Source organism: Canis aureus, chromosome 6 (genome assembly GCF_053574225.1).
Source record: "Canis aureus isolate CA01 chromosome 6, VMU_Caureus_v.1.0, whole genome shotgun sequence".
Taxonomy (NCBI): Eukaryota; Metazoa; Chordata; class Mammalia; order Carnivora; family Canidae; genus Canis; species Canis aureus.
In genome coordinates this window covers 29,152,686-29,172,023 of record NC_135616.1, presented here as the reverse complement: position 1 = coordinate 29,172,023, position 19,338 = coordinate 29,152,686, and the positions used below count along the sequence as shown (strand labels likewise).

The 19,338-nt window shown below is 38.9% G+C and overlaps 1 long non-coding RNA gene across 2 annotated transcripts in view; it reads left to right on the top strand.

The window, feature by feature from the left end:
* The window catches only part of LOC144315668 (uncharacterized), a 72,536-nt gene extending 53,847 nt beyond the window's left edge, over positions 1 to 18,689 (top strand). Inside the window, exons 2-4 of one of the 2 annotated variants that reach the window (XR_013381409.1) lie at positions 4,483 to 4,803; positions 16,326 to 16,424; positions 18,359 to 18,689. This is a non-coding gene — a long non-coding RNA (uncharacterized LOC144315668). Of the gene's footprint in view, positions 1 to 4,482; positions 4,804 to 16,325 lie in introns of both variants that reach the window. The other variant, XR_013381408.1, reaches the window with a different exon arrangement.
* The last annotated feature ends 649 nt before the right edge of the window (positions 18,690 to 19,338 follow it).

Here is a 19,338-nt window from a genome sequence, read left to right as displayed (position 1 = left end):
CTCCATCAAGCTTGGTGAAACCATGGTCAAAAGCACCTCTGCCTGTACACATTAACCCAGAAATAAAGGCTGGAAACTGGTTCTAAAGTTCAATCAGTTTTCATGCTAGCAATTGCAAAAATGATATTATATAGACGTCTCACAAGATGCAAAGAGCAATATTAGACATTTCTGGTGGACCTTACTCCTCTTAGATATGGGGCCTATCTTTCACTAGCAATTTTATCAGCAGTTTACTAAGAGTGTCCAATAAATGTAAATGCAGACATGCCTTCTTTTCACACCAGAAACTTAGGTATTCCTAACATTCTTACTGTGGTCACCTTGTTTTATCATAGGCATGAGAATATGGCATCATAATCAAACAAATGATATCAATTATGGTGGTGGAAATATGCACAAAACATAATATGAAACCTCTGACAGTTTTTACTTACTGGTTAAGCCAGTAGTGGTAGGACAGGAATTGCTGTACTTCTAGTGAACTAAGTTTAGAATCATGATGTCTTTGTGCATTGTCTGCTAATATTGAGTAATAAAAATTGGATCTAGTAGAACAAATAATCATTTAGTGGCTGAGAATTCTGGTGAGGCCAAGATTGTAGCTTTTTAGCCTCAGCTTTGAATAGGTAGACAGGGCATTTTGATCTTAAAGTTTTAAACAGCTCATATTAAGCCAGGTAGAATTTCGAGTTGTGAAATTGGCTTTTATTACTTTGGACATGGTATAAGGACTTAAGTGAACCATAAGGTATTTTGACCTTGGCAGGACACAACAGCTTAAGGCACCTTTGACCAAGGGTAAGCTACTATTGCTATCATGACAGCTTGAAGAAAACTGCTTTTGGGTGCTCTGGCCTTAAGCAAAGCATCCCAAGCTTGAATAAAGACCTAGGAGGGCCCCAGCACATAGAAGTAGGCCATAGACTCCTACAAAAGTACCCATAACTGAGGCAAGAAAAGGAAGCCTTTATAAGTACAGACCTTTTAGGCATCTGATTATTTTTTGTATAAATATACAAAAAATCAAGATGGTGGTAGCTTCACCAAGAAGTGTGAGGTCAAGTCAATGCTTGGTTGATGATCCAGACATCAACTGTTTGCTCTATAAATTACAGATACTAGATTAAAGATGAGATGGATGAGAATTATACTGGAATATTTACTTATAGGTTATCTGATTTTTACCTTCAGCTCCTCCTGAGCACATTGCCAAATGGCCTCCTCATCATCACTCAGGAGAAGCATCCACCCTGTAGAAGACACTAAAAGTCAGAGCTACCTCAGAAACAAAGACAAAATAGTGCAGTATAGTTGGTGTTATTTTCCCCTCCTTAACTGTAAATAACAGTAAGTGCCAAGAGTGGGTAGATAGAGACACAAGACTGAACATTTTGAGAAGAAACAGGGTCTTTTATTTTTTTCCTGAGAGAGAGAGAGAGAGAGAGAGAGAGAGAATAGAGTAGAAAGGGGGCAGAGGGAAATGGAGAAAAAGAATCTTAAGTAGATTCTATGCCAAGCACAGAGCCAAATATGGGGGTCAATCTCACGACCACCAAGATCATGACCTGAGCAGAAATCAAGAGTCAGATGTTTAACTGACTGAACCAGCCAGGCACCCCAAAATAAGGTCTTAAAAAAAAGAGTGGCTCTAGTTAAACCAAAGAACTGGGAGATATACTATCTCTTATCCACTTACAAGCATCCGATTTACTTCTGTGTAGGATGAAAACATACTAATCTAAGCATAAAAATATCCAAAGGAAATGTAGTAATTATTACAGTTATATATTAGACCTATACCTGAGTAGAGCACTTTAGAATACTCACAGCATGGTAAGTCTTTCAAATAGACCAGACTCAAACTATTTTTGTGTTAGGATCAGCATTCACTGCAATATCTCTAGCCCCATTCCTGTGGCCCCAATGGCATTGACCTTTGCTTGCCTCTTAGGATCTTTTTCTAGTCTTCTGACTACCCCTCTAAAATTGACCTCATACTGATGGGTCACTGATTGGTCAATAATTTTTATGTCCTGAATTCCTCTAGAATAAAACAGGTGCAGTCTAACACCTCATCTCTGTCAAGGGAGCTATCAGTGTTCTCCCAATGAAACTTTCTATTGACATCTTTAACACTCTATCAATGTCCTGGCAATAAATGAGATGCTAAGCTCAGGGGAGTTAATTGACTTTAATAAAGGAAACATTCTTAATGGTAAGGGGGTGGTGAGGTAAAGAAGCCAAAAGAACTTGGTGAAAGACACAAACTAGCAAGAGCAGGAAGTCATGACCACCCCTAAAGGAGTCAGGTCAGAGCCAGTGCCAAAGAAGAAAGACTGCCTGATAGGTGTGACCATGGAGGAGAACAACCATGGCTGAACATGTAAGGAGGCATAGAGGGACCAGGGGAATAAATATAACAAACTATCCCTCCTTCTGACTGACCTCAAACTGTTGTCAGTGTTTTCCATGGGTAAACCCCTACCAACGTTGAGATGGCAAGGGGCCTAGGTAGTATAGGCCATAGTGATAGCCTGCAAGACAAAGTACAGAGGACAGGTGTGTGAGGGGTGGAGCAAGTGGAGGATAACCACTTCAGGAAATCTGTCTTCCATGGGAGAGGCAGAATGATGTACCCAACATGCTATACTTGACTGGATCACTTTAGTCATTGAAACATCCCCTTTCCTCCCAATCTATAGAATTAAGCCCAAGCCAGACACCAAAGTCCTCCTTGTTCTTGTCTGACTGATCTTGCTGGCACCATCCCCAGAACCTCTTTGCTTCTTTGACTGATTGAAAGCCATTATGCTGTTTTTTTATAGTTTTCCTCACATACCATGTTGCTTCTTTCCTTTAGGCTTTATGGAATTTCCTCTGGAATATCTTTCTCTCTTTACCTGTCAAATTCAAACATCATCTCCTTTGGGAATCCTTGGCCAAAAGCCACAGTATTCTACACAATTCTTTTTAAGAATTTACCATAAAATTAAATTAGACCATATGAAGTTTCTGCTGTTCTGCTGTTTTGACTAGCAAAAATGGAATTTTATACATAGACTCCTATCTCTCTTGCCTGTAGGAAAGTCTCCTGAAGGCAGGGCAATCTCCTATTTGGGTTTATTCCTTGGCAGGTAGCTGAATACCTGCAAATGGTGGGTGATTTATACCTGCTTATGGAGTTGAACAAAGGATCACATTGTATATTTTCTAAGCCATGAGGAGCACAGACTTCATCAATCTTGATTTCTCAGTTGTTTGGAACATAAAACATAACCCAAACCCTTGTTGTAAGTTCTCATAAGCAAGGGAAATGGCTGAAAATTATCTTTTCCATTCTTATTCTAGACTTGAAGTATGTCAGAATTTGGAAGACTCAGCTTACAAAGTCCACTATAAACACAGTTTTAAGAATTCTGAAAATAGCGACTCAATAAGTTAGTCAACCTAATTGATCAAATACATGCCCTCAATAGCAAAATTCCAGGAGTAAGAAAGCAGGTTGATACTAGGCATGTTAATATACATAAGTGAACTGTGTAGAGGCTAAGATACCTTGTTGTTTTCTAAAAAATCCCTTCTACGTGTAAACTGCAGCTGATTAAATTTGATATCATTCAAGGTACAAGGACCTCTAAAGCTGAGGTCTAAAGGAGGCCCACAACTAGACATGGCATTTGAGCCTTCTAGATTTATAGCCTATTTCCAAGTCACTTTGCCTGCTTTATTCACAAAAAAAGAAAAGAGAAATGCCACCTGACCAAAAATGACCAATGAGTGTTCATAAATCTCTCTCAAACCCTATCAAAACTAAAGTTTCTGTGTTAATTCTCCTATAAAAAGAAATGTAAAATTTATTTCAAAATGGGAGAAAGGGAGGGGAGGTCCTCGGCAGGCTTCAGGAAGCCAAGGCATTTGAACAAAATTAGCTCATGTTTCTCCCAGCAGAAGTCACATTTTGGCCCCTCGTATCATTAAAATACCATTTGTTGTGAAATATAAGGACACAGCCTGTGTGTGAGAAAGAACACTTGAAATCCCCCATCCTGCACCCCTGACGGCTCAGTGACGTGGGTCCCCATCCCTTTACGCCTCGTTAGGGCCAGCCAGGGCCAGCTGGCCGCCTGTCCCCGTCCTCTGGCCTGAGCGCCATTGTCCCGGAGCTCGCCCAGCCCGCATCCCTTTGAAGCTGCTCCAAAGAAACTTTATCCCTCTGTTCCAGCTGGCGTTTCATTAAGCCCTGGCTTCACAGGATTTTCCACTCCCATTGACACATCAGAGCAAAGATGTAGCCATTAAAATAATGAAGAAAAAGGGAGCGAGCAGAGAAGAAACGGTTCTAAGGGGAAATTGAAAAGGAGTACAAGGTTATTTAAAAAATAAAGGCCAACTGTAAAAAATAAAATAAAATAAAATCTACCTACTTTCTTATCTCTCTCTCTTTCTCTTTTTTCCTTCCCTACATGTGTGTGTCCTAAGCTGTCCAAATTTTTCACAAAGCCTCATAAGGATGACTTCAGAGAGGCCCTGGCTCTGCAAAACAGCTGACAGTCACAGGTCTAAATTAGGAGCAGCCGATAAGAATCCCAAAGACGTTCTGAGTACATACGAACACAAGGGAACTCTGGGCACTGAAGATTTTTATCCTCCCTCAGAAATAAATCATCACATCTCCTGCTGGCCAGACATCAAGCCCACCTAAGTTATTAACGAACCCCTGTGTGACCTCTGTACTCTTACCTCCATGGTTTCACCCAGCCAGGAGTGTCTGTTCCAGATATATCTTTCACTTCTTCAAAGGTACATTAGCTCCATACTTAACTGGCCGTAAAGTCTTTTTTGATGCTTATCTACTTTTTTGGTAATATATCTATTATGTATTTTTAGTCTCCAAAATTAGATAATGAATTTAAGAATCAAAATAATTTTGTGTTCCTTTGTTGCTATCACTAAAAAGACTTTGCAGAAGACTCTGCACAGAACTTGAATTTGCCATAATATCTGTCCAAGGAATCTGACTTCAGCCAGCTCACCAAAGACATGGACAAGGAAGATGTCGCAAAGGCCTTTAAGCTCCCAAAACAGCTGTGACAAAGCCCAGGCACTAAACCTATACATTTTATTCCCTTGGGTGTCATTCAGGCATTGTGATTTCATTAACAAGCTTGCTTTGCGAGCATCTCTTCCCACAGGAATTAAAAGCAGTGACCTAGAAGTGGGCTTTTAGATATATTTCTGATAACAGAAGGGTATGTGACAGCTGACATGTAATTGAAGGAAGAAACAAACAAAAAAGTAAAAAACAATGAACATATTGCTTCATAGCACAAAATTGATATCTATAAAAATGTATTTTTTAAAGATTATTTATTTATTTATTTGAGATAGAGCAAAAGAAAGAGAGAGAACTAGTAGGGAGTAGGGGCAGAGGGACAAGCAGACCCCCTACTGATCAGGGAACCTGATATAGGTCTCAGTCCTATCCCAGGACCCTGAGATCATGACCTATGCTGAAGGCAGGCACTTACCAACTGAGCCCCCAGGCACTCCTAAAAATATATTTTATTTTATTTTTATTTTTTTTTTAATTTTTTTTAATTTTTATTTATTTATGATAGTCACAGAGAGAGAGAGAGAGGCAGAGACACAGGCAGAGGGAGAAGCAGGCTCCATGCACTGGGAGCCTGACGTGGGATTCGATCCTGGGTCTCCAGGATCGCGCCCTGGGCCAAAGGCAGGCGCTAAACCACTGCGCCACCCAGGGATCCCTATATTTTAAAGTGTATTCAAGAACTCTATGAAAATGCAAAATAAGCATTCTTGAAAAGTATTCTACAAAATGGTTAAAATTTGTTTTTGTGAAACAGAAAAACAAGATATTTAGAAGATATATATCCCCTCTATTTACATTTTTGCACCTACATTAAAGATCACTGGAAGAAACACTCATTTATTTGTTTTAACCAAGCAATGTAGCGATAATAAAAGTTTACAAAGTACAAGAAAAAACAAGTAGAGTAGGGATCCAATGGAAATAGGTACTAAGAGGAGACTGGACCATACAGGAAGAGATCTTGCTTAGCTCTAGAGGACTAACTCATGTTCAAACCTTAACCCTCTCCTCTTTACACTGGCATTGTGTGACTCTTGTCAAATTCCCCAATATCACTGAATCTGGTAATATCTGTGAAAAGTGAGATTACTTATGTTCCAGAGTCTACATCAGGCTTGCATGCAGAAAACCTGTGTTCCAGGACTTAGTTTTTGAGGGAAGCATTCAGTATGGCATTTGGTAAGCATTTAGGGTGGGGCTGAGAAGAATGTTAAGGAAAAATCGATCAATCAGCATAGGGGAATTAACTTCTTAATTCTGTAGAAGACAAAAAAATAAGTAAAGGGCAGAAAAATATTTCTTCTCCAATAAGTAGACATTTCTTTAGGAAGATAAAACACACACATGAACCAACGCTTTCAGAATACTGCAAGAAGATAATGGAGTATGGAAATGGAACTGCAATTGCTGTAGTTAACAAAACTCAGGGTTAAGGGTTGGACAAATCATGGGAGGTTTTGTGATAGCAGTGGTACTGGACAATATGGGAGAGGGCACATGGGGGCACTGCAAATACATGAGTGTGGTAGTGAGCTGAGTCAGCGGTAAACTAGCTGACTGGTCAGTCAAAAGCCTCCTGCTCAGGTCCTGTCTGGCACCAGTACAGAGATCCACAGTGTACCCATGTCACAGAGTCACACAGAGGTTTGGAATCTTGGCTCTGCCACTTACAAACCCTGGGACACTGGGCAAATAATATAACATTGCATTGCCCCAGCTTCTTCACCTGTAAAATGAAGTTAATACCTGCCTTGAAGAGCGAGGGAGAGGATTGTATGTGAAATTCATGATAACCATCTGGCATAGTACTGAGACTAAACAGCCCATACACAGACATTTTCATCAGTTCCATTATTATCTATTATGGATACTACCATTCTGTCCTCTAGTCTCTCACATCACCTTCTGAACACAAATCCCCTGTCTTTCATATATTCTTTGCACTGCTTTGTTTCTGTCTTTACCTAATTGCAACTATTTTTTAACAATTTTATTTTAAAATTTCATTTAAATTATAATTTCTCTCTGGATAATCTATCCATTGATGTAAGTAAGTACCAAAGCCCCCTATTATTATTGTGTTGCTATTTCTGCCTTTAAGTCTGTTGTTATTTGCTTTACATATTTAGGTGCTCCTATGCTGGGTGTGTAAATACTTACAAACATTATATCCTCTTGTTGGATTGACCCATTTTTCATTGTGTAATCCTCTTCTTTGTTTCTTATAGTCTTTGTTTACTTTCTCTTTTGACTGATATAAATATAGCCACCCCAGCTTTCTTCTACATTTGCACTTCTGCCCATTTTTTTTTTTTTCTTTTTAATGATCTGATTGGGCAAGTTCCACTGTCCTGTCTTCTTGGTTTCCAGTCCTTTCTTCTGCTTCATCTAATCTGTTGTTGAACCTCTCTAGTGTATTTTTGAGTTTGGTTATTTGTATCCTGTTCTAAGACTGCTGTTTGATATTTTCTTATATTTTCTTTTTATTGAAGTTCTCATTATACTCATCCACTCTTCTCCTAAATGCACTGGGCATCTTTATGACCATTACTTTGAATTCTTTATCAGGTAAATTATTTATCTCTTTCATTAAGGATTTTTTCTAGGGTTTTATTTTATTCTTTAATTTATAATGTGTTCCTCTGTTTCTTCATTTTGCCTGAGTCTGTATTTGTCTCTATGAATTAGATGAAAGAACTACCTCTCCCAGTCTTGAACTATTGGCCTTGTATAGGAGATAAAACTTATCATTCAACTTTTCCCTAGCTCTTGGTTGTCTCTCAAACCTTCATGTTTGTTTAAGTAGCCTATTTTATTTTTAATAGCTCCCAGTCATTGATGGTGTGCCAAAACCAGTCATTGTCTCAAAGGGGAGGATCTCAGTCAGCACCTAGGTTCAGGCTGATAGGAAGCCAGACCCTCAGGCAGCAGCTTTTAAAGGATGCCAATATCTACATACCAGTGGGACTGTAAGCATAAACCAGAGCCAGGCAATCTGGAGGTGTCCCCTAGGCAGCAGTCACAATAATCAGAGATCCAAACAAAGTGTATAGGTTCCTCTCTGGGAAATACTGGTAAGCTATTGCAAGGCAGAGGGAGAACACAAAGATGGCATCCTCTGGCTTATGTTCCCTGAGAGTACCATAGCCTCTAGATGTGTGGCAAATTTGAAGCTTGCCCATAAGGCCAGGTTTCTAAGACTAGCAAGTAAGCCTCTTTCATAGAAAGACTGGGTGTTTGAATCTTCTGTCTATGCAGTGCCCGGGAGTGATAGCCTGCCAAAAACTGTCTCTCTAGTTGTTACCATCCTGAGGGAACCAAGAATTCAAGCTCTCTTGGCCACAAAAGCCTTCAAATCAAGTGGTATCCCCTATCAGCCACACACACACACACACACACACACACACATACACACACGCACACTCCCCACAGGACACTAGATTAGAAAACTGTAGCACCAGACACATATAAGAACTTCCCTCCAAGAGATGCTGATGCTCTGAAATGTTTCAGAGGGAGAGTACAAAGATACTGCCTGGCCTCCAAGGTCACAGAAAAGGTTCAAAGTTAGTTCTTAGAAGTATGTTTAATCAGAAGACTTCCCTCAGACTATAGCTATGATGATAAGCTAATTAAGCCTTTTTCACAGAAAGTTAGAGCTCCTGGATCTATTGCCTCTTGCTGTGTCCTGGAAGTGGTAGCTGTTTAAGAACAGCTTCTCCATTGGTTAGAATCCTTTTGGACCCACAAGCATAAATGCCACTGGCCGCCAGACCCAGGAGGTGTAGCAGTGTCCCCTGGCAGCAGCTACAATAATCAAGGTAGCAGAGAAAGGTGTGAGCTTTTTCTTGGAAGATACTGGTAAATTGGAGAGAAGCAGAGGAAGGGCACAAACACTGTATCCACCAGCCTCTATTCCCTTAGAGTAGCTCCTTAGGCCCCTTTAAGTTTGCTAAACCAGGATCCTGCCCCACAGCCCAAAGCTCCTGGCCAAGGAAATAGGCCTTTTTCTTAGAAAGACTGAGTATGTGTCTTATTCTCCTGTCTGTGCAGTGCCCTGAGAGTAGTGACCTGCCAAGAACTGAATCTCTGTTTGTTATTGTCCCATAGGACCCAGAAACATGAGCCCCCTTGACCTCCAGAGACAGGTGATCAGTTAGTGGCCCCTGGGTTATAGCCATAAGAACCAGGTCACCAGACATAAAAACTGGGGCACCAGACATCTGTAGAAGCTCCCTTCTTGAAAATACCTAGTGCAGCAAAGGGAGGGTGTGTAGATGGCACCTACTAGCTGGAGGGAGGCGGAGGGAAAGTACAAAGATGGCAGAGAAAGAAAGAAAGAAAGAAAGAAAGAAAGAAAGAAAGAAAGAAAGAAAGAGAGAGAGAGAGAAAGAAAGAAAGAAAGAAAGAAAGAAAGAAAGAAAGAAAGAAAGATAGTGAAAAGAGAAGAAAATTTGAAAAAGGAAAGAAGAAAAAGAAAAAAAAAAGAAATAAAAAAATAGAAAAAAAAATAGATGATGCCCACTGGTTTTAGCAAGGCAGATAGAGAGCAGGAAGATGGCACCCAGCAGCCTTTGTCTATGGAAACTACCCCAGCAGGCTTCTGCCCTCAAATTAGGGCAATAAAATTAGGAAACAGGTCTCTTTCACATAAAGTCTGGGTGCTTTTCAAAGGGCTGCTTTTCTGTGGGTCCCAGGGCAGATGAGTCTGTTTTTCAGGTTCATGGGTATGGAACCTCTTTAGTTTTCAAAGAGAGATAGATGTTTTGGGGGCTTGTCTCTCAGGTGCCAGTTTTAAAATCAGGGTACCCAATATGGGTATAAACCTTTCATTCTTTCAGGAAAAGTTCTGAGTTTTGAGTTCCCTCCTGATTGTGGGGGTTGCTATGACAAGAATGGGGTTTATGGTGAGATTGTGTCTCAGCCTTTCCTACTGACTTCAGTGTGGTTTCCTGCTCACTTGCCTGATGTGAAGGGATTGCTCTGCCACTCTTTATGGTGTGTGTTTATTTGTTGAAGGAAATTGTTCCATCTATAGCTGTAGATTCAGTGTATACTTGGAAGGAGGTAAGTCCAGGATCTTCTTGTGTTGCCATCTTGAACTAGAACTCCCTTAAATTGCACTATTGAAATCATTCTCTACCCTTAACTCTCTTTTCTGTTCCCCAAATTTTATCAGCTTGCAATCTTCCATCTCATCCTTTAAGGTCTACATCAATCACATGTCTTTAAATCATTCTAAGATGCCTGGGCACATTTTATTGCATATTTTAACCTCTGTTATCACTATTGTTATAAACCACATTGTATTATAATTTATAGTACAGGTGACACTTCTCATTGACTTGTGAACCCTTATGAGGCAAGAATACTTTTTGTTAAAATTAATTTTCCTAGGGGTCTCTTTACATAAACTTGATGAGATGGGCCCAAAGCATCTAATTCTCTTTGTTTTCTTCCTGAGGATGGAAACTGGGTTACTATTTCCATTTTTAGGATTCACTTATATTTTTCAAAGTATGAGAAGTCTTAAAGGGAAATAACCTGACAATTAGGCAAACCTGAGCCTATAGAGCATCTTGAACAAAGGGCACTTTTTTGATATCCTCCCTGCCCCGCTTAGAGGGAGTCCAGTAATATATGATTCTTGGATTGTACATATTGTGGGGGGTGTGTGTGTGTGTGTATCCAAATGCCATGAGAGTCTCTGTATTGTCTGGCTTCATGCATGTTTTTCAAGGTTTCAAAATCCATTAACTAGAGCTTATTTAGCTTCGCCTGATATGATAGCTTTTATTGTGTGAGTATGTGGGGATTTTTTTTTTAACAGAAGCCAAGTGTGCCCTTTGGATGAATTGATTTCCTCAATCTCATGGTGAAATATTGCATTTCAGTTGTCAGTTTTGATTTATTGTTTCTTTAAACATTAAATCTTCCTTTGCATTTTTATTGGTTTCATTAAAAATGTTCTGCTCATCTTTTTCATGGCCACCTCCATAAAGGCAAGGAAGGCCTCAGTGAGAGAGCCTTGGGGGACCCACAGAGTCCCCTCCTTCCTGCAAAGTCCTCCTGGCTCATGGTCTTTCATTGGCTGCATGTTCTGAGGGATCAGCAAACAAACCAACAAAAACGCTGCCTGCTATTGTTATGGAGTTTATAAAAATATGTATTAAATCTAATAACTTTGGTGTGTAATGAGGCACAGAGCATATGTCAGAAGTATGGTGTCCAAGCAGCAGTGGGCTTGAATGGTTTATCTTGCTGGCAAATGTGTTACATGAGATTTGACCCTTAAATTGAGCACCGGGAGAGATAAATAGAGTAATCAAAAGGACTCCCGTACAGTCATAGGAACCTGGAGCCATCTGGTCAAGACAAAAATAAATCAGTAATGCAACTGGAAATGGTCTCCAGAGACCTTTGAGGATTGGTTTAGCATCACTGTCTTTCAAATTGTGGAGCAGAGGAAACTGACAGCAAAGATCAGGAAACCAACTCTAATTAACACACACACAGCAAAGGGCTCAGAAGTCTTTTCAGACTGAAATGCCTCATACCTGAGGGACTAAAACCCAGACAATAATTTGAAAGTCCCATAGCTTGGTTAAGACAAAAATAAAAGCATGTATTGATTGTTGGATAAGCTTGTGAAGTCCTGATACAGAAAAACAAACAAAACAAAACAAAATAAAAACAGACCTCCATTTAATCAGAATTTAACAAACCAGAATTTTCAGCTGTGCAGTTTCATTTGCTGACTTGAATTAAGAAAACTAGTATCCAGTCTATCTCTTTAAGAAATCTGTCTTTCCTCAACTTTTTAGATATTGGCAAAGTAAGAAATTAACAAAATGATGTGAAATGTTTGAATACAGCAGCATTTTCCTCAATGTTTTCTTTGTTTTTTGAGGCTGAGCCAAAACCATCTTATTTGTTGTACCTAATATAAAAATACTTATTAAAATCATCCTGAGTTACACTGACTCAAATCCTCAAAAGCTAAGCCATTAGCAATATAAATTAACACAAAAAGATATGTAAATACTGTTTTGATTTCATTTTTGGAAAAAGTTTTAAATTGTACCAAATATGTTTTCACCTATATCACATAAAACATTTTGACCAGAATTTGCATTTTGGAACAGTTATTTAGGATCATTTAATGGTAAATGGTATATGGAGCCACGTCTGCCCCAATCTCCCACGACTCCGTCTGTCTGTGTTATGTCAAAGACTACGCAGCAGGCCTCCTCATCCATCACAGCTTTCTCATTTGTTCAGCTCATACATAAGAGCTGAGAGCTCACTCCACGCGAGTTGCTCTGCTTAGAAATATGTGAGTTAAAGGAATGTCTGAGACAAGGTACCTGTCCTTTGAGTATAGATTCTGGAAGAGGACTACACATGGAGATAAATGAGAACATTCTGGACAGTGTTACCAGTGAAGTTCAAGACACACAGTCTGGTTGGGCAAGGAGGAGCTTATATGCTGTCCCATTTGGCCCTGTCACACTTAAACTCGTCGTGATTCAATATTCTCTCCTGTAAAATGGAAATCATAACAATATTTGACTTGTAATTTTGTTTTAAAGTTTAAATGAGTTAAGGCATATAAAGCACTTAGCACAGCAACCAATACTTTTCAGTACCCAGGAAAGAGCCGATTCTTATATTCACATTATTACTGCAAGTATCTTATTTGTGGTGATTATTATTTAGTCCTTTTATGTACTGACTCTAAGCTTGTTTTCTTCCTCACACCTAGATGTTAGTAATTTAAAGATTTGGCCACTGCCTTGCCTTTTTTTTTACTGAGACATTGGCCCACTACTATGGGCATTTAGAGAAATGGAAGGTGCTGTTTTTCCCCAACGAGCTTCTAGTTTAAGTGGAAAGACAAGAATTAGACACACACAGACATACTTGTGACATCTAGTAATAAAGCACAATAAACACAAACTGATTGGACGGAGTACGTTCAGTCCTATGTAGCACAATAGCCACGCTATATGCTTCTGGTCTATTAACATTATAATGGACATTGTAATCATGAACTATGATTACACTGTACATTTCATCCAACTTTTTCTTTTCTCGGTAGTTAATAATTGTCTCTATTTTTGTTTAGTTTTCTGATTCACCCCAAATAGAGTACATAATATCTAATATAGTTACAAGTATCTTAGAATTAACATCAGTTGAACTTTTTCTTTCTTTTTTTTTTTCTTTCTTTCTTTCTTTCTTTCTTTCTTTCTTTCTTTCTTTCTTTTTTTCTTTCTTCTTTCTTTCTTTCTTTCTTTTTTTTTTTTTTTTTGAGACATCTATTCTGTAGCCCTCTTTCTCCTTACTTCAGTCTAGGATAGACACATCTATAAAGTTAGGATTTCCCTTCATCATCATCTGGAGAATTCCATTGCCTCTTCCTTTGGTGAAGCCCCATGTCCTGAATTATATGTTTCCATCTTTCTTACGTAGATAGGAATCTGTTATAGCAGCTTTCTAAGAAAGGATAAATAGAACATACATTTTTTTGAGTTTGAAACTCAGCATGTCTGAACATGTCTTTATTTTCTCTTCATATTTGATTGTTTGGCTGGATATTAGATTCTAAGTAGAAGATTATCTTCTTTATAAATTTGAAAGCTTTTCTCTATTTTCTTTAAGCTTCAAATATCTCCTCTTTAGAAATGAAATGTAAGTCTGTTTCCAAACCCTCTCCTTTCATTGTCTATAGCCATTTAGGATCTTCTCTTTAACCCTCCAGTTCTGGATTTTCACAATGACACCCTTTGCTGAGGGTTCTGTTCTCATTCATTTTACATGATATTTGGTAGCCTCATTTTTTGTTTTTTTAGAGACAGGGAAAGAGAGTGTATGCATGCATGAAGTGAAGAGGGGCAGAAAGAGAAGGAAAGGGAGAATCTTAAGCCAGCTCCACTGTGCAGAGCAGAGCCCAATATGAGACTCCATCTCATGATCCTGAAATCATGACTTAAGCCAAAATCGGGAGCTGGATGCTTAATGGACTGAACCACCCAAGTGCCCCTGGTTGCCTCATTTTTTTTTTTTAAGCTGGAAACATGTCTTTTAAATCTGGGAAATTATCTTGTATTATTTCTTAGATAATTTCTATTCAGTTTTGTCTCATCCATTATCATAACTTCTATTACTCTTTGTACTGTAACTCTCACAAATGTTTTAGTTTTCTTATATTTTCTCTTTTATTTTCCCATTGTCTTATTATTTTGCCTTTTAGATTTCTTTACAGATTTATTTATTTATTTGAGAGAGAAAGAGAGTGTGTGAGTGCATGCAGAAAAGAGCAGAGGGAGAGGGAGAGAGAGATAACTCAAGTAGACTTCCCACTGAGGGCCGAGTCCAACACAGAACTCAATCCTAGGACCCTGAGATCATGACCTGAGCCCAAATCGAGTCAGACACTCAAGCAACTGAGCCACCTAGGTACCCTAAGAAGGTTTCTTTAATATCTATTCCTTGGGTTGAGCGTTCACATTTCTGCTCCATTTTTTTAATTTACTATAGCCCATATTTTTCTCTGAATATTCCTCTTGTGAAGAAACCAATTTTCATTTCATAGATGTCTTCACTTTTCTTTCAGGAAAAAAACCCTTTTTAGATTATTGGAGGTTTTCTTTTGCTCCTTACATTGTCTCTGTTTCTTCTGGTCTTATTTAATCTCTTCCTTTTGATCTTTCATTCTTATTTTTCAGACCTTCCACAAACACCTGGTTATCACTTCTGGTATATTCATAATTAAGAATAAAGCTCTGATCTAGATTTCTGAGTTCAAGAGCAGGGACTGTCAGGGGCACCTGGCTGGCTCAGTGGTTGAGCATCTGCCTTTAGCTTAGGTTGTGATCCTGGGGTCCTAGGACCTAGTATCGCATCGGGCTCCCCCAGGAAGCCTGCTTCTTCCTCTGCCTATGTCTCTGCCTCGCTCTGTGTGTCTCTCATGAATAAATAAATAAAATCTTTTTTTTTTTTTTTTTTTTTAAAGAGCAATGAGTGTCAAATGGCAGATGTCACTCTAGGTTTATCAGGGGGTGACAGCATTTCCATCTAGGCCAGAGTGTCAGACTGACTTGAGAAGTAAAAAGCTCAATTTCCTAACATTCTCAAAGATGATAAAGAAGAGTAGGCCAGGATGTGATTAGTTGGTTATGTAGGCTTTCATTAATAATCTGTTTTTGATGCAACATTTTACCTCAATGTTTAGTTAAGGCTATGATTTCTAAAAATCAGAGCTTCTATGGTCTCATTGTTCCAGAAGACAAACTTGCAGTCTTCTGACCCCATTGGTACATTGAATTTCCTGGCTATCCAAGATGACGACTAACATCTAAGTCCTAGGTTTTTTTATTGCCCCTATAAAGACTTTCAATGTATCGTGCAGTTTTAAGACCTAACTGGTACTTCATCATCCAAAATGCCAGCATATCTAAATTCTAAACATTTCCAGGCTTATACCATGAATGGTTTTGCTAATATTTGGCTATTGACTAGCAGACATTCAGGTATCAACTTCCTCTGAGATGTTCAGCCAGTAAGCCCCTGCTTATCTCATTCTAGTTCCTCAAGTTTGTTGGCTTCTTTCATTGACTCTTGTCACTCTGTTCCTTCCTCCCTCCTTTGTTCCCTCCCTCCCCCCTTTTTTCTTTTCTTTTTTCTTTTCTTTTCTCTTCTCTTATTTCTTCTAATGTCCCCATATAAATCTTCAAGAGCAAATAGAAGATAAATGTGTCTGTTTAATTCACCATGTCTAACTGGCAACCGGATAGGATTTTAATGGTTGCATTCTGGGCCCCAAGGCAATGTATTGTGGGAGATATTTAAGGGTTAAATCATTACATGTATGATTTTCTAAATCATAATACATGAGATTTGACCCAGGGGTTTTAGATAAATACCCATTGTTACAATTAAATATTTATTTGCTTGGGGATTGTGAAACCCAGTATTTATTAACATATTTCAAGAGTCATTGCAAAGACAATAGTAGCCATCATGTTTGCTTCCTAGTCTCTGGAGTAGTATTTTTATAGCCAGGAAATCTATTTAGCAGCATCCTCTGATACTTTATTTTTCTGAATAAGATTACAATCTTAGGATTAATTATACCAAGTGTAACTGAAAACCTTAATGAAAAACATGGTCACCAGAGACATCTTGAAAATATTTTCTCTGACAGATCCAGTTCACCTAAATACTCACCTTGCTGACATCAACAATTTTGAAAGCCTCAGTTTGAATGTGTGTGCACAACTGGGAACATGCATATCCAGAAAAGGTATGAGTTTTATGGAGGCTGCAGAGCTGGCAATATGTACAAGAGCTTTTCACATCAGGAAGTATCCTTCACATGGGATGATAGAAGAGTAAAATCATGGAGATAGAAAAAGGCTGAAGAAATCCATGGTCCCTGTATCCAACTGAGGAACTTTAAGAGGACCCCTTTTCTATAGCATCCTTGATATGACCAGTGTTTATAAAATGATAGGCCATCCATCAAATTGAAAGCCATTTCTTCCTTTACTAAATAGTTAAAATGGTTAGAAAGATCTTTTTTGTATTTAATCTGATCATATTGATTACCTTTATATTTCTTTTCTTTTTCCTAGTTTCTTTTCTCCTTTTCCTTTTTATGCTAACACCAAAAAAATCATTGATCTGGCTATGAACAAACAAGTATCAGTAATATATCCATGATGGCATCTTCAGTGAGATCAAAGATTTCAAGATCATCAAGGACTTAGCATCTGGATTATAGGATATTTCATTGAGGTTTCATTCAATATTCAGTCATCCCAGTAAAGACCTCAAAGTTTGGTGTATGTGTACACGTGTGAGTGGAAGTATGTGTGTATGTCAGTGAACGTGTGTGCATGTGTGAAAGAGAGAGACAGAGAGAAACAGAGTATATAGTGCATTGTTCTCATTTTGTTACAGGAAAATTGTGAAAAATTAAGCCATAAGTTGGATCTGTGGACAGTGATATTAAAATAATGCAAAAGCAGTTTTAACATTGATTCTGGACATATAAACAAAGAACGTCACTTGTGATGGACTCTATTGTCATCTTATAGCAAGATCCCAGCCTCTTTACCTGTTTAGGTCTTGAGCCCCTCAAATTCTTATTTTTCTAAAATCCTCCCAGCCTCTTGGAAATATGACCTCATATGCATCTTCATATTAATATGTTGGGCACTTCATATATCACTTCTCCCAGAGGGGTTCACACTAAAGAAAAGCCTTATAAGGATCATATCCAATCTAAAAGATAAATCATAATAGGCAATAATGTGTAAAAGGCACTACCTGAAAACATCTTTTTTGGCACCCATCACACCTCCATAGCCTTTTGCTTGATGCTATTCCTTTTTCTGCACAGGAGACTGGCCCTATTTTGAAAGTTACTTGGACACTTTGCATCATTGTACAGTGGGGATGATAAAGTTTCCTTTTTCCCCAAAGAGGAGCTAGGTGGTGCTAAGGTGTTAGAGGTGACATTGTATCTAGTCGGTGATCATTGGTCCAGTTAGGTTGCTGCTGAGATGACCCTGGCCTCTGTTGGCCTGTCTCTCCCTTCTGCTAAATGATTCTCTCTACATAACACACTTTTAAGTCATGAAAAGTTTTTCTTGGCTACTATGTCATAGTAAGCTGACCATGGCTGTTTCTCTCTAGTCTTCTTTTACTTACATATGGTTTGAGAATCTACTATGCGCCAGGTTTCTTCATAGGGTACAGATTACATGATCTTCTTCCTGCAACCATGATGTCTCTGCTCTCATCATTTGTTTCTCTTGGTGGCCAAGATCCTTCCTCCATTTTGGAGTATTGCTCCCTAAAATTCCGCCTTTACTCAGTTTCTTCTATTTTCCCATTAATATGTAGAACTTTTCAAATATGAACTCTAGTAGCCCCCCAATTCATCAATAAATATTGCTTCAAGGAATGGGAGTGGTAAGGATCAAAGATGACACTAGGTTATTTTTTTTAAATCTTATAACATTTAGGGGGATCCCTGGGTGGCGCAGCGGTTTGGCGCCTGCCTTTGGCCCAGGGCGCGATCCTGGAGACCCGGGATCGAATCCCACGTCGGGCTCCCGGTGCATGGAGCCTGCTTCTCCCTCTGCCTGTGTCTCTGCCTCTCTCTCTCTCTGTGTGACTATCATAAATTAAAAAAATCTTATAACATTTAGAAAATATTCTTTGGTTCAGAAATCTCACAGAGGAAGACATAGACATGGCCAACATGCACATGAGAAAATGCTCTGCATCACTTGCCATCAGGGAAATACAAATCAAATCCACAATGAGATACCACCTCACACCAGTGAGAATGGGGAAAATTAACAAGACAGGAAACAACCAATGTTGGAGAGGATGCGGAGAAAAGGGAACCCTCATACACTGTTGGTGGGAATGTGAACTGGTGCAGCCACTCTGGAAAACTGTGTGGAGGTTCCTCAAACAGTTAAAAATATACCTGCCCTACGACCCAGCAATTGCACTGTTGGGGATTTACCCCAAAGAGACAAATGCAATGAAACGCCGGGACACCTGCACCCCGATGTTTATAGCAGCAGTGGCCACAATAGCCAAACTGTGGAAGGAGCCTCGGTGTCCAACGAAAGATGAATGGATAAAGAAGATGTGGTTTATGTATACAATGGAATATTACTCAGCTATTAGAAATGACAAATACCCACCATTTGCTTCAACGTGGATGGAACTGGAGGGTATTATGCTGAGTGAAGTAAGCCAGTCGGAGAAGGACAAACATTATATGTTCTCATTCATTTGGGGAATATAAATAATAGTGAAAGGGAATATAAGGGAAGGGGGAAGAAATGTGTGGGAAATATCAGAAAGGGAGACAGAACGTAAAGACTGCTAACTCTGGGAAACGAACTAGGGGTGGTAGAAGGGGAGGAGGGCGGGGGGTGGGAGTGAATGGGTGACGGGCACTGGGGGTTATTCTGTATGTTAGTAAATTGAACACCAATAAAAAATAAATTAAAAAAATAAATAAATAAAAATATTCTTTGGTTCACATGATGTCAATGTATGTGAGATTTTTAGAGCTTCCTATGTAAAACCTTTTCACTTGCTCACTCTCTTATATGTCATATCTGTCCTTGTTCTTTTTTTAATATAGGATTTTCACTATCTGTTTATGATTTGTTTATTTATTCATT